Source organism: Rhynchophorus ferrugineus, unplaced genomic scaffold (genome assembly GCF_030347505.1).
Source record: "Rhynchophorus ferrugineus isolate W39M unplaced genomic scaffold, kcgeb_rfMv2 rfM7, whole genome shotgun sequence".
NCBI lineage: Eukaryota > Metazoa > Arthropoda > Insecta > Coleoptera > Curculionidae > Rhynchophorus > Rhynchophorus ferrugineus.
This window is the reverse complement of record NW_027472586.1, coordinates 29,734,970-29,752,201: the sequence shown is the minus strand read 5'-3', so window position 1 is coordinate 29,752,201 and position 17,232 is coordinate 29,734,970. Positions and strand designations below refer to the sequence as shown.

The following is a 17,232-nucleotide window of genomic DNA, read 5'->3' as shown; positions in this document are numbered from 1 at the left end:
TCAGAAAATTTAGAATATTATATTTATTTGTTTTACCAATATAAAAGTGTCTATTCAATGTGAAAGTATTTCTGAAGTTGAACAAAACCTTCTTAATATGAAATAAACGTGAAAATAATTTTGTTAATGAATTTATCCCTCTTAATTTTCATTAATGATGAATTTATATTCATATTATTATAACTAGAGTGAATATGTCTTCTCAGGAGTACAATATTAAGTTGAATATATTCTATCTTTATAGAACTATAAATTGTGACTGTGAGGATTTCCTATGAGACGTGGCAACTATGCATGGTTCGGTTTTCCTCGGTTAGGCGTTCCGTGTTGTTTTGGTCATAGGCGTCCGTGGATTTTAGTCGCTATCCGTTTGTTGGGTACGCGAGTGTGTTTTCGGCGTGTCGAAGGCCCAAACGAACTTTCAGTGTTTTCCACCGGTGTCTGTGTTAGTGTGTGTAATTTTCCAGCGGTCCTACGCCCTAAATTGCGTTTCTTTCCGGGGTAAGTCGACCGCATCTTGACCGTGTCCTTTCTTCCGATCCCGCATTTCCCACCCACGCCGATTTGAATCGTTTCCCGTCAATAATTTCGGGATCTCCGGCCGTCGCTGCCTTTCCCGAATGCATCCGCCCAATGACTTGCCGAGTCTTCCATCCAGGATCACCGCTCGCACGCTCCTACGAAAATAGCATCGTTGTTTCGTAGTTTCTCATCGAAAAGCGAAAAACGAAAGAAAAATCGCGTCTTACTTCCGCGTTTTATTCTAATCCATGGCATAACCTGCACGCTAATTAATAAAATTTTGGACGTGAGTCATCAAGTGCCATCGAGGGATAACGTGTACTAATCATTTATTAGGAATTCTTAGAATTTTATCTAATTCACTCGAAGGGATGCTTTCATTGGTCCATTGGGCCGGCAGCTGATCTTTTTCTCGCACACCTGTCCCAGAACGAAACCAATTACAGCTCGAGTAGAATTAAGTGCACATAATGGGAGCTGTACCTACCGTAGCAGGTAGTTCGCATTGTATTCGTTGTTGGATTTACAGGAAAGATAACAACATTTTGATTTTTCAACGCGAGGAACTGCTGTTTTTGGTTATCATTATTGAAATTATTGCCGAAAATTAAAGGTCCAAAAGGGCGGTGTTGCCGGGCGTCCGGATTCGATAAAATTCAAGCTCGAGTTCCGACCCCACTTTTTTCCATCGTCTAAATTATTTGTAGGAACCCGATATATGAGTTTTTGTTTCTCAGTTTCGCCAGGCCCCTCTGTTTAAATATTTTTATCGTTTCTTGATGTTTTAAGGGAATTAGATCGGATCTATTTATCACTATTTTATGAATTTATTTATTTGCCGTCACTATAGAAACCGTTTTGTCCATTCTGGCTTGATTACTAATTTTTCATGTTAGATCTCTTACTGAATCCCGGTGGTTACGTAAAAAGTCTGGACGGCGTGTGGCAGATTAATGTTTCTCGTTGCCATAGAGACGGTGTTTCAAGACGGATACATTTAAGTGCAATCTCTTAATTCGTTAGCACTCTTTTTTACATATTTTTATCGTTTTAACGAAATTGGATCGCATATATTTATCGTGATTTTATGAATTTATCTATTTGTCATTATATAGAGGGGCTCGATGAATCATTTTTTTGCAGCTTTGGTTTCTTACTGCATCTCGGTAGTTGCGTAAAAGATCCGTACTGCGTGCGACAGATTGATGTTTTTCGTTGCCATAGAGACGGTGTTTCAAGGCTGATAAAGTTAAGGGCAATTTCTTAATTCGTTTTGGTCCCCTCATTATTTAAAGTAATAGAGCGGCAGCGAGTCTGTTGCGGCTTGGTCGTTCGTTTAGCACACCAACTCCCTATCACTTGAACGTTTTTGGTTGTGTTCCTAATTGAATTGTACGACGAATTGTATTGAGATGGAAATTATACTTCAAGGCCTACCAAGATTAGGGACTTACGCATACGTTGTTATTATTTTCGAACAATATCGATATTTGTATATGAGATTCTCTTTTGAGACAGAACATGTGGCATCGACCGGAACAAGTGATAATCGGAAGGAGCATGTCTGGTGAATACGAGGGGGGGCGGGAGACTTTTGTTTTAAGCCTTTCCATGTAGGATTTCACACATTTAGGAACATGCAGTGGCGCGTTCTTATGTTACAGTGTTAATTTCGAGATTATGCTTGTATTACATACTTGCATGTATTTTGATCAGCGATCTCTATTGGTTAAAATGTGAAGCATCAATTTTCTTTACGGTTAAACAACTTAATCTAACAGTTAATTTTTATGGTTTTGATATTTCCCTGTATAAAATGTCAGTTTTTCATTTAGTGTTATTATGTTACTCAGTATATATAGACGCTAATCACGGAACGCTCTTATTTGCACTTTAAATATTAGTTACATTTGCTATTTTATTTGAAAAATTTGCTACTATTGTCGACTTTAGTTGCTACAATTTAGAACTGGTGATTTTGAATTCTTCTTGACCTAATGGCAAGACTTATGAGAAGAAAACCTGTGTCCATGCAATTGAAAAGGCTCAAAAGGAGAGAAAATGGCTACATGGATTGACTGGCAACTCTATTGCGAACAGTTTCAACATTGGGCTTCATAAAAAGAATTTATTATCGCGTATTAGGACTGACACTGAAAATTCTGACAATTCCAAGTACAAAAACTCATGAATTATCAAGGGGTAGTGCATTAAGACTGCTAAAACCTAATAAAAGTGTTACTTCAAGTGCCTGCCAACGTCAATTGAACAAATTGAACGACGTACTGTTACAAACAAGACCAGCAATAGCGAGTAACAGACGCAAATTCATCCACTTTGCAGTTCGAATGGAAAGTTCTGCCCCATTCAACATATTCAGACATGCACACGGTTTCGATAGGCTGACGAAGTGCGACAATCGATAGATGATTGAATCGTTGCCAAACCACCATTGTTCTTTCGACATGGTATCGCCATGTTGTCAGAAAAATTTAAAGTGTAAGAAAATTATGGAAAATATCTTGATTAATATATATTGTATCAATTTATGTCAATAAATGCCTTTTTAAAGTGAAAAAAATGTCAGAGTACACCTAATATAGCGAACATTTTCTTTTTTCGTTATTAATAAAAATAACCAAAACCATTAATAGATTGTAACACTTAATTGATTTGGAAATTTTTACTTTTTACTTAATTAACGTTAATTGCACTTAATCTGATTCGGAACGATCCCAGACAATTGCAGACACAGGACAAATTTATCACTCACTAGGAATGCTGTTAGAACTGCCAGATGTGGATCATTGATTCTTACAAATTCTTACAAACGTACTCGCAATCTAATAGTGAAGCGAAGTAATGCCCAAGAACTACAAAAGTTCCTTCATCACTTCACCTAAGAAATAGCATACGCCATCTTCTATTTTCTCTCCTCTTCTATCCATTTTTCTTGTATTTCCTCATTAACTCTAGCAACTCTGTACAAACTTATGGCCAGATAAGTTGTTCTATACGGAACCCAAGTAACAGGTCAGTTGAAAAGTCCCCGGCCTGACACATAGATGGCGCTACTAGAATTAAATCCATATTTTTTTTAGTTAGCCCTAACCCTTAAAAGATGCGTGTATAAATTTGACAGCTGTCAGATCATTAGTTTGTGAATTATAGCGTTTTGAGTGCAGCAACTTTTGTTATCGTGAAAAGAATTGATAAAAAGGAATTTCGCGTGTTGATAAAATATTGCCCCAGTAAAACCATCATGGATTGGTATGCTAAGTTGAGACTTGGTGGAATGAGCACCGAAGGCGGTGAACGCAGTGGACGCCCTAAAGAGGTCCTTACCGACGAAAACATTAAAATATCCACAGAATGATTTTGAATGACCGTAAATTGAAATTGAATGAAATAGTAGGCACTGTAAAGATATCAACTGAACGTGTACATCATGTCATTAACGAATATTTGGGTATGAGAAAGCTCTGTGCAAAGTGGGCACCGCGCGAGCTCACTTTTGACCAAAAACAACGACGAGTTGATGATTCGGAGTAGTGTTTGAAGATGATCAAACGTAATAAACCCGAGTTTTTGCGTCGATATGTGACAATGGATGAAACATGGCTCCATCATTTCACTCCGAAATACAATCGACAGTCATCTGACTGCACAGGATGAGCCTGCTCCAAAGCGTGGAAAAACGCAACAATCGGCTGGCAAGGTTATGGCGTCTGTATTTTGGTATGCACATGGAATAATTTTCATTGACTACCTTGAAGGAAGGACCATCAACAGCGACTATTACGTAGCGTTATTGGACCGTTTAAAGGGCGAAATCGCCGAAAAACGGTCGCATTTGAAGAAAATGAATGTGCTGCCTCACCAAGATAATGCATCGTGCTACAAGTCAGTGAAAACGATGGCAAGAATCCATGAATTGGGCTTCAAATTGCCCCTAGCGACTATTCCTGTTCTCATATCTCAAAAGAATACTCGCTGGAAAGAAATTTTCGTCGAATGAAGAGGTGATCGCCGAAACTGGGGTCTATTTTGAAGCAAAGGACAAATCGTACTACGTATAATGGGTGTATCACTCTTGAAGGGAATTATGTCGAATAAACAAAAAATAATTTTGCCAAAAAAATGTATTTTACTACGATAGGCCGGAGAATTTTCAATTGACCTGTTATGGTTCAAGCATATTAGCTCGGATGATTACAAAAGTGTCAGGCGAATAAAGTTCACGCGATCTTCGACGCCCTGCGTTATATCAAAAACTCGCAAACAAAATTTGAAGCCAGTATCCCCCTAGTAGAAGGGTTTCTAAGGATATTCACGCCCGATTTACCATCACAGCAATGTAGTAGTCGTAGGACCTTTTTACCCCAACCCATTTCCCCATTCTAAACCCTATTTCAATTAACGTTCTGGAACCTTGACACTCACGCATCTTTATTCTCATCCTTATGACTAACTGACCCATCTAAACAAAAAACACTTACCAAAAAAAGAGAAGGAATCAAATTGAATGCATTAACTGTTTTAATTCCCTCAAAATTAATTCACATTCCTAGTAATTAAAAAAATAAAAATAAACGTACAAAAACGATACTCGTGTGATCTTTGACATTTTTACGAGGAGAGTGGTGTAAAAATCTTCAGCAGCCTTGATAAATACGTCCGACGTATTGTGGCAGAATGTTTACGTTTGACCCAAACAGAATTTATCTCGAGGAATGGGTTCTTATAACAGTAACACGGCCAAATGCAAATACGGGTCTATTACGGCATCGGCTATATATAGAACTATAAAGGCTTATCTATCAATTGACTAAATCATGATCAATTGAGGACGGTTTTACGCTACGTAAAACATAAAAATATGGATTAAAATCGTCGTTCCTACTATAACGCTAACAAATTGGGTGTGGTCAATAACAAATAAACTGTCGATGTCTAGACCTTACAGGTTAATAATTTATTAAGGTTACCAATAAACATAATTCGAGGGTTTTTCACATTCCGTTACTTTATCACTGAATAATATAGATATTTATTTGAGGCCGATCAACTTCATGGCCTTTTTATGATCTGACAATATTACAAATACATGTAGAACATTTCGAATAGGTTACGTATTAATCGGTTTTCTTTATTTATATATTAGTGTTGCTTATATTTACTTATTAAAGTTAATTTCTATTATTATTAAGATGTTTTTTTAGTTGTGAAAGATTCCCAGATTTCCATGGATAAGAGAGGGGGATATTTTTTTAAAATATATTTTATAGTCTCCTTTTACCAACTATGGGTTTATCTGGACTGGACCTATAGTTTACCGTGGGCTACGAACCACGGTCCTCGGCAGTAAGCCTACCGACCGGCGAGTGACCAACTTTAGAAATCATCTCAGAAGACATCCGGTCTTACCCAGTCTGGTTACCGGCGTGACTGGGATCATTTTCCTTGTCGGATTTTTGCCACTTTTGCCTAGGACAATCACAAATTTTAAACGATCACAAACATATATTTACGACCAAGCCCTAGTAGGATTCGAACCCGCGGCTATCGCAACAGTAGGAGGACCGTCCTATCACCTTTACCACTGCGCCACCAGGCCGGCGGGGGGATAATTTAGAATTATTCGCAATTTGAGATAAAGTAATTAAGTTTTTTTATTTAATTTATTTATTATATTCTTATTAGACGATGCCGACTAACCTACAATTTGTGTGTCCTGTTCTGGTGTTATATAAGAGTTGTATTACTTCGATATTGACATGAGAATGGAGTCTGTCCTCATGTCTCCTTACAATTCTCTTGATTTCCTGAGTGACGGTCGGTATCTGAACGTCTCGGTGTTACTAATCAATTCTGTAGTATCTCGATGCATCTACAACACTTGTATTTATATTAGTTTTCACGGAACATCCCCATAATGAAAATCCGTATGTCCATATAGGTTTTAATTAGTGTTGGGAACTATCGACTGATAACGACTATCGACCGTTTAGTAATTGACTATTTTTTACTATCGACTGTTTCAGTCGTTATTTTTGGTTCGACTGATTTTTACAACAGTTATCTCTGAAATAATTGTATTAAACTACTCACTGTGTTGATACATTTCATAAATTTAATCTCGAATAGAACAACATCCAGGTACGTAGACACTTTCTTTTCGATGATTTTTTTAAAAAGTTTTGTGTCCATTCTAATTTTCAGTGCAGTTGCAACACTTAATACGCACACTGTACAATATAATATAGCAACTTACTATTTAAAAGTATCAATACTTACCTCTCTAACACATAACACTTGTATTTATATTAGTTTTCACGGAACATCCCCATAATGAAAATCCGTATGTCCATATAGGTTTTAATTAATGTTGGGAACTATCGACTGATAACGACTATCGACCGTTTAGTAATTGACTACTTTTTACTATCGACTGTTTCAGTCGTTATTTTTGGTTCGACTGATTTTTACAACAGTTATCTCTGAAATAATTGTATTAAACTACTCACTGCGTTGATACATTTCATAAATTTAATCTCGAATAGAACTAACATCCAGGTACGTAGACACTTTCTTTTCGATGATTTTTTTAAAAAGTTTTGTGTCCATTCTAATTTTCAGTGCAGTTGCAACACTTAATACGCACACTGTACAATATAATATAGCAACTTACTATTTAAAAGTATCAATACTTACCTCTCTAACACATAACACTTGTATTTATATTAGTTTTCACGGAACATCCCCATAATGAAAATCCGTATGTCCATATAGGTTTTAATTAGAGTTGGGAACTATCGACTGATAACGACTATCGACCGTTTAGTAATTGACTATTTTTTACTATCGACTGTTTCAGTCGTTATTTTTGGTTCGACTGATTTTTACAACAGTTATCTCTGAAATAATTGTATTAAACTACTCACTGTGTTGATACATTTCATAAATTTAATCTCGAATAGAACAACATCCAGGTACGTAGACACTTTCTTTTCGATGATTTTTTTAAAAAGTTTTGTGTCCATTCTAATTTTCAGTGCAGTTGCAACACTTAATACGCATACTGTACAATATAATATAGCAACTTACTATTTAAAAGTATCAATACTTACCTCTCTAACGCATAACACTTGTATTTATATTAGTTTTCACGGAACATCCCCATAATGAAAATCCGTATGTCCATATAGGTTTTAATTAGTGTTGGGAACTATCGACTGATAACGACTATCGACCGTTTAGTAATTTACTACTTTTTACTATCGACTTTTTCAGTCGTTATTTTTGGTTCGACTGATTTTTGCAACAGTTATCTCTGAAATAATTGTATTAAACTACTCACTGTGTTGATACATTTCATAAATTTAATCTCGAATAGAACTAACCTCCAGGTACGTAGACACTTTCTTTTCGATGATTTTTTTAAAAAGTTTTGTGTCCATTCTAATTTTCAGTGCAGTTGCAACACTTAATAGGCATACTGTACAATATAATATAGCAACTTACTATTTAAAAGTATCAATACTTACCTCTCTAACACATAACACTTGTATTTATATTAGTTTTCACGGAACATCCCCATAATGAAAATCCGTATGTCCATATAGGTTTTAATTAGAGTTGGGAACTATCGACTGATAACGACTATCGACCGTTTAGTAATTTACTACTTTTTACTATCGACTTTTTCAGTCGTTATTTTTGGTTCGACTGATTTTTGCAACAGTTATCTCTAAAATAATTGTATTAAACTACTCACTGTGTTGATACATTTCATAAATTTAATCTCGAATAGAACTAACATCCAGGTACGTAGACACTTTCTTTTCGATGATTTTTTTAAAAAGTTTTGTGTCCATTCTAATTTTCAGTGCAGTTGCAACACTTAATACGCATACTGTACAATATAATATAGCAACTTACTATTTAAAAGTATCAATACTTACCTCTCTAACGCATAACACTTGTATTTATATTAGTTTTCACGGAACATCCCCATAATGAAAATCCGTATGTCCATATAGGTTTTAATTAGTGTTGGGAACTATCGACTGATAACGACTATCGACCGTTTAGTAATTGACTATTTTTTACTATCGACTGTTTCAGTCGTTATTTTTGGTTCGACTGATTTTTACAACAGTTATCTCTGAAATAATTGTATTAAACTACTCACTGTGTTGATACATTTCATAAATTTAATCTCGAATAGAACTAACATCCAGGTACGTAGACACTTTCTTTTCGATGATTTTTTTAAAATGTTTTGTGTCCATTCTAATTTTCAGTGCAGTTGCAACAGTTAATACGCATACTGTACAATATAATATAGCAACTTACTATTTAAAAGTATCAATACTTACCTCTCTAACACATAACACTTGTATTTATATTAGTTTTCACGTAACATACCCATAATGAAAATCCGTATGTCCATATAGGTTTTAATTAGTATTGGGAACTATCGACTGATAACGACTATCGACCGTTTACTAATTGACTATTTTTTACTATCGACTGTTTCAGTCGTTATTTTTGGTTCGACTGATTTTTACAACAGTTATCTCTGAAATAATTGTATTAAACTATTCACTATGTTGATACATTTCATAAATTTAATCTCGAATAGAACTAACATCCAGGTACGTAGACACTTTCTTTTCGAAGATTTTTTTAAAAAGTTTTGTGTCCATTCTAATTTTCAGTGCAGTTGCAACACTTAATACGCACACTGTACAATATAATATAGCAACTTACTATTTAAAAGTATCAATACTTACCTCTCTAACACATAACACTTGTATTTATATTAGTTTTCACGTAACATACCCATAATGAAAATCCGTATGTCCATATAGGTTTTAATTAGTATTGGGAACTATCGACTGATAACGACTATCGACCGTTTACTAATTGACTATTTTTTACTATCGACTGTTTCAGTCGTTATTTTTGGTTCAACTGATTTTTACAACAGTTATCTCTGAAATAATTGTATTAAACTACTCACTGTGTTGATACATTTCATAAATTTAATCTCGAATAGAACAACATCCAGGTACGTAGACACTTTCTTTTCGATGATTTTTTTAAAAAGTTTTGTGTCCATTCTAATTTTCAGTGCAGTTGCAACACTTAATACGCATACTGTACAATATAATATAGCAACTTACTATTTAAAAGTATCAATACTTAGCTCTCTAACGCATAACACTTGTATTTATATTAGTTTTCACGTAACATACCCATAATGAAAATCCGTATGTCCATATAGGTTTTAATTAGTATTGGGAACTATCGACTGATAACGACTATCGACCGTTTAGTAATTGACTATTTTTTACTATCGACTGTTTCAGTCGTTATTTTTGGTTCGACTGATTTTTACAACAGTTATCTCTGAAATAATTGTATTAAACTACTCACTGCGTTGATACATTTCATAAATTTAATCTCGAATAGAACTAACCTCCAGGTACGTAGACACTTTCTTTTCGATGATTTTTTTAAAAAGTTTTGTGTCCATTCTAATTTTCAGTGCAGTTGCAACACTTAATACGCATACTGTACAATATAATATAGCAACTTACTATTTAAAGGTATCAATACTTACCTCTCTAACTCATAACACTTGTATTTATATTAGTTTTCACGGAACATCCCCATAATGAAAATCCGTATGTCCATATAGGTTTTAATTAGTGTTGGGAACTATCGACTGATAACGACTATCGACCGTTTAGTAATTGACTACTTTTTACTATCGACTGTTTCAGTCGTTATTTTTGGTTCGACTGATTTTTACAACAGTTATCTCTGAAATAATTGTATTAAACTACTCACTGTGTTGATACATTTCATAAATTTAATCTCGAATAGAACTAACATCCAGGTACGTAGACACTTTCTTTTCGATGATTTTTTTAAAAAGTTTTGTGTCCATTCTAATTTTCAGTGCAGTTGGAACACTTAATACGCATACTGTACAATATAATAGAGCAACTTAATATTTAAAAGTATCAATACTTACCTCTCTAACGCATTTTACTGTTGAAAAGAGTCCTCCATTACACCTTTCCTGTTAGAAGTTATTGATTAGACTTTAGAGTATCTGTTTGAGTTTAACTCTGACTATTACAAATATTAAGCAGCTATTTGAAATGTATCAAAACAAGCAGAGCGCGAAAACAATGACTGAACATTCCATCTGACGACTAGACGAGTTTTATAGGTTTATTCGGTTTCATGTTCGAACGCATCAGACAACATTGTGTCTCTTATTAACTAAATAAAATGTGAAATATTGTCGACATCCTGATTTTGGATGCATTATATTATTATGTATTATTTATACGAATATATCTATGGCAGAAGCAGCTTTCAGTCAGTCCATACGCAAGTGATTTTTACAAGTTTCCCCGACACCATTATCGTGACCGAAGAGCCATACACCAAGTCCTCATTTACCTTTCCTGATTTCTTCAAAGCGCTTCAAATATTTGGCAACCCCTATACATTAGAACTACTTATCATAAGCCCTGTAAATCAATAAGAACCTGGCTATGGTCTTTCGAAACAGCTAAAAAACAATCTACAAGAAGCCTTGAAGAACATCGGCCTTTTCCCGTAGATATACCAATCACATAGACGCACAACGAGTTCAAATTTCTACCGAATTTCTACACATGTAGTCAACATCTCCACTCATCCCCAATATAACGTAATATATAAGCTAATAACGTTAACGTGTTGAGGTGACCTTAAGTAAATAAATAACCTCATACATATTTAAAAAGATTATAGCTTTGTATCACAACCGTCGAAAAAACTGTTTAATTGAGGTTTCTAAGCTTCCGTTTCATGCCGATGCTATATATAAACATGTAAAATAAAAACACTGTATTGCTTTCAAAACAAGGAAGCAGATAAAGATTTCTCCACCACTAATTGTCATGTCAGAGTTCAGAACCAACTGCTGTGAATCATTTACAATTCTGTCCCATTACGTAGCGACGATTATTTATTACATTCAAATACTGATTAAGTTCATGAAGCATGGACCAATTGATATATGTTATTAAATTATAATAAATTGATGTCGTGGTTTTAACCCTTGTTATTGTTTTTGAAATAGGTGTTTCTTTAAAAAAAATCTGTAATACGTATTTTATTCATGATATTAGATAACATTAATTATTTTGCTGTGATTTAAAGTATTGTGAATTAGTTTTGAAGATTTCTTGTTAAATAACAGTTTTATTGTGAAAGGAACTGGTTTTTCCCATCTTTGTGGTTCAATTTCACAGCATACATTACTTGACGAATAAATTAGAATTTGGCGCATGCGTGTATAAATAAACATATAGTCTATTCAAATTTTTTTTAGTAATGCGTTGTGGATATTTGTGACGTCGAAACATTACAATGTTGCCGCATCAATTCTGAGTTTTAGTTCAGTTTGGCTTTGACATACAAGAAAATTCTAATCTAAATAAAATAATTGGACAAAAATGTTATCAAATATAACTTATTTTACCATTATAGTAGATCGAATACATATATTATCGAAGGATTTAAAACTACAATTAAGAACATAGGTATAACAGTTTGTAGTTAGATTTATTTTGTTTACATTGAACTGTTTTCCACACCTTCCATGAGGTAGAGTTTCTAGCCGCGTTTTTTTATATAGTGTTATCCCCCTGGAGGCCTAATCCACCTAATTAACAATTGTACCTGAAAAACCTATTTTACTTTCATTCGAGAGCATATTTACTTTTTATATATAGTTCTTGTTTCCTTCGATGGCGTGTTTACTTGGCAAGTCATCTTGGTATTACTGTATTTTTATTTCTTCTGCTACGACTTGTGTACACCATTCTTGATAAAATGAATCACTGAATTCTGTCTAATGCATTCACCATATCTACAAAACAGTATTCATTCTCTCCTCATACATTCTAACCTAATGCTTATGTTTAATTTTGAACAATTACATTCATATCTGTGCAGACAAATCTTTCAAGCCCTGCAATACCATTTTCTATAGTTATATTCAATTAATTATGTACTAAAGGTATTCCTAAAAGTATTCTAAAGGTTGTTTCCACTCTCATCACTCTGACTCAAGAATTTCCAGCATTGCATAGAATTAGTCACTTTCACTTTACGATTCACTGTCCAATTCGATCACTAAACTGTTAATTTCTAATCTGTCTAAAACACCTTCACGATTCCATCATTTATTAATTACTTCCTTTGTAAGTCTTATCGATTTCATCCAAACCGAAAGTGTTAATGTTGACAATACTTCCTTCCACATATTCAAACAGTTTTTGATGATCTGATTTTTTTATCCTTCCCAACCAGCAATTTATCTGCAATTAACTATTAATAAATATAATCACCAACAAAACCCAATTGAATGCTATTGTAAATTTTACCTTTTTCCATAATTTTTTATTGTCTTTACACTTTTTTGTTACTGTCTTGCCAAGAGTGCCACAATTAACCATTTTGAAATATTCAAGTTTCTTATATTATTTTATGCCTTTAATTGAATTCTTTTTAAGGTAATGTCTGGAAGTTCCATTAAACCTCTCCGAGGGTTATCTTTACACCATTTTAAACCCTATGCCCTGCAAGAATGTATGAAAGGATGTCTTACATCCCTCAACAATGTCCCTAATTCTTTTATGTATACTTTCCAGAGAGACAATTTTCTCTAAAATAATTTTATTGTTATGTTTATATCGATAGAATAGTGTGTGTGCTTACTGTTCTTATACATTTCATATATTTGGTCTCGAATAGAGCCAATATCAAGATGGTCAAGATTCGTCAAGACCCAACCTAACACATAGGTGGTGCTAGTTTTATTGCAATCACCGCTTTTTCAGTTAGTACTAGCGTTCAAAAGAAGGCTGTTAAAATTTCATAATATTCTACTCATAAGTATGTGACTGTGTGTTCTACTCAAAACAATGGATCAAAAACAATTTCGTGTTTTAATTTAACACTTCTTCTGGATGGGGAAAAATACCGTTCAAGCGAAGCAATGATTTTAAAAGTTGTATAAGGACTCCGCTCGATCAGAAACAACAATAAAACGTTGGTTTTCTGATTTCAAACGTGGTCGTGGGGACACCGATGATGCAGAACGCAATGGATGTCCAAATGAGATGGAAAACACCAGGAAGCATCAAAATAATTCCACAAAATCGAATTTTTGAATTATTGAATTAAGAAGGTGTAAAAACGTGTTGGTTTTATAATGCATGGTTTGAAGGCTGAAATTGTAAAGAAACGACCGCATATGGCAAAGAAAACATTTTTATTTCATCAAGGCCACGCACCGTGTCACTCAAGTCAATCAAAACAATGGCAAAACTACATGAATTGAACTTTGAATTGCTCTCACATCGACCGTATTCGCCAGATTTGGCTCTTAGCGACTACTGGCTGTTCGCAGACCTCAATACCAATAAAATGCTCATCGGTAAGAAATTTCGCTCGAATGAGCAAAAATGGTATTTAAATGTTAGAGCGCTGGAATGATCATGTGGCTCTTGATGGAGATTAGATTAATGAATCAAACCAATGTTGAATAAAGAAAAACAGGTTTTCTTTGTAGCCCATGTATGTTAGCTACTTGGGTTCCGCATGAAAAAGAACATTATTTTAATGGTATAGAGCTGGTTTTAAAGTTGCGAGACTTGTGGTAATAATTTGTTGTATGAAATCTATATGAATTCATTCACTTTTAAAACAAAATATGAAACGAAAAATAATCAAAATGATCTTTCCGCGACCCATTATTAGACACTACATATCAGATTTATTTAATATTAACTACCAATAGTATATGTAGTGGAATAATTTATTATATGACTGAAGTAATGTTTGATAAATTTGGAGGCATTACTCTAAATGTAAACACGAAACCTTTTATTGAGCGCTAATTGATTGAAATAAACGTTCAGTCGGTAGATAAATGTTTAGACTGATGTGGTAACAACTACTGTCAACAAAAGTTTACAAAAATAAACTGGAAGGTATTAAAAAGAAATTGAAACTCATTACAGTTCAATATAAGAAGTTAATTGGTGAAAAACGAATAATAAACATCGATAATAATAATCAGGTGATTATTTTTTCTTAAGAAAGAATTTTATACACCGACATAACAATATTTTTTTAATTAATTACATCTAATATTAGATGCGCTTAATACAATCTTAATTTACAAATTACATTATTACTACTATTCTGTTGTACTTGCACCAATACATATGCAAGACCAGTAACATATTATCATATCAGTATCATATAAATACATCGTATTTCCCAATTTAAAATACTATAGAAGTTCGTGTGGTTTGGTTAGCTTCTATTTTCTGATTTCCTGGGTGTTGTCCAGCGCCAGTATTGCTTCCACGTTGCTCTGATTTAATAACCTTGATTCATACTTTAAGGCGAATAACTTCGCAATTGAATAAGCATTAGTTGTTACTTGTAGAAATTTGTTTTGGCAGCATTAACATGTTTTAATCCAAGCCCATTTTTATACCACATAGGTCCAAATTGGTTTTATGATTGACTGATAAAGTAATTTCTTTGATTTTAGATCAGGTTGAGAGTATCTTGTGACTAACCAGTACAGTTGCTTAATTTTGAGTCTGATCTGCTTTACTTTTTGTCTAACATACACACATACATGTCTAACATATTAAATTAAATATAAAATTTTTTTATAGCAAATAGTCTTTCATGTGAAAGCAGTTCTTTTGATCAATATCTTGTAAGCATTGAATTAAAGTGAATTTTCTATATAAACAAATACTATTTTTTTCTTTCATACTTCTTTTTTTTATTCTCTCTAATATAACTAATTGTTCCTTATATTAGCTTTTCTGTGGATACACCCAGTATTTTATAATTTTTAAATTGACAATAATTGTTTATTAGATTCGTAATTATTTATCAATCCTAACCCTATATATTCTATGATATTTTTTTGATTATCTTCATTAATATTTCAGTAAGTATTTCATTTCAAACTACAATAGTTCAAGTTTCAAGTAAGCCGGTGAAAACGGGCAAACCCAACTTGGAAAGAATGTTTAAAGTTCAAAACGTACTATATAAAAAATTCAGGGTATAGATCTGCCCTTCCAAGAATTATTTCCTCCCTACAGCTTTTTCTCCCTACAGCATAAGGCCTTTTCGTCTTGCGTAATGTTGATTGACTTAATTGCTATAATTATATAATTCTTAGTTCATTTTCAATTGAAATATATTCATAACATCTAACATCCTAGTCCATGATTCTAAAAAAGCCAAAAATCTTGGAACTACAATTGGTTGAAACTGCATTTGCAGTTTATTTTGGCGGTTTATCATTGAAAAAAGCTGTTGTCTAGACTATTATATTATATTTATAAATTTAGGTCGGTTACTCTAGAGGAACCGGTAATAAGCAAATCTTTATTTATATGTTAGGGACAATTAAAATCATCGAAAATTACAAAGTAGTATTTAATTTAACATAAACAAAATAATTAAACAAAAATAATAAGCAATTATGATTTATTTATCTGTTGAAAGGGAATTAGCTCTTCATCTCTTTCTATAAGTTAGAAAAACAATGAAGTAATATAACAGGTTACTAGAATTAAATCCACATGTTTTTTAGTTAGCCCTAACTCTTAAAAGATGCGTGTATAAATTTTATAGCTGTCGAGTCATTAGTTTGTGAATTATAGCATTTTAAGTGAAGCAACTTTTGTTATTGTAAAAAATATGGATAAAAAGGAATTTCGCGTGTTGATAATATAGTGCTTTTTGAAGGGAAAAAATACAGTTGAAGCAAAAACTTGGGTTGATGCCGAGTTTCCGGACAGTGCCCCAGGAAAATCTACCATCAAGGATTGGTATGCTAAGTTTAGACGTGGTGAAATGAGCACCGAAGACAGTGAACGCAGTGGACGACCAAAAGAGCTTGTTACCGACGAAAACATTTAAAAAATCCACAAAATAATTTTTGAATGACCGTAAATTGAAATTCACGAATATAATTCACGAATACTTGGGTATAAGAAAGCTCTGTGTAAAGTGGGTGCCGCGCGAGCTCAGTTTTAACCAAAAACATCGACGAGATGATGATTCGAAGCAGTGTTTAAAGATGATCAAGTGTAATTAACCCGAGTTTTTGCGTCGATATGTGAGAATAGATGAAACATGGCTCCATCATTTCACTCCGAGGTCCAATCGACAGTCATCCGCGTGGACTGTGCACGATGAACTCGCTCCAAAGCGTGGGAAAACGCAACAGTCGGCTGGCAAGGCTATGGCGTCTGTATTTTGGGATGCGCATAGAATAATTTTCATTGACTACCTTGAAGAAGGAAGGACCATCAACAGCGTATTACATAGCGTTATTGGGCCGTTTGAAGGACGAAATCGCCGAAAAACGGCCGCATTGGAAGAAAAAGAAAGTGCTGCTTCACCAAGACAATGCACCGTGTTACAAGTCAGTGAAAACGATTGCAAAAATCTACGAATTGGACTTCGAATTGCTTCCTCATCCACCGTATTCTCCAGATCTGGCCACCAGCGACTATTTCCTGTTCTCAGATCTCAAAAGAATGATAGATTTTACGTTTGTTATTGGAAAGTACGAGGGTTGCTATT

The 17,232-nt window shown here is 33.9% G+C and overlaps 1 protein-coding gene across 41 annotated transcripts in view; it reads left to right on the top strand.

Moving 5' to 3' along the window:
* Positions 1-339: 339 nt before the first annotated feature.
* Positions 340-17,232, top strand: part of Dscam1 (Down syndrome cell adhesion molecule 1) — a 202,809-nt gene continuing 185,916 nt past the window's right edge. For all 41 annotated transcript variants that reach the window (XM_076409797.1, XM_076409796.1, XM_076409755.1 and 38 more), the window contains exon 1: positions 340-501. The gene's annotated coding sequence lies outside the window, so the exon portion shown is untranslated. The remainder of the gene's footprint in view (positions 502-17,232) is intronic.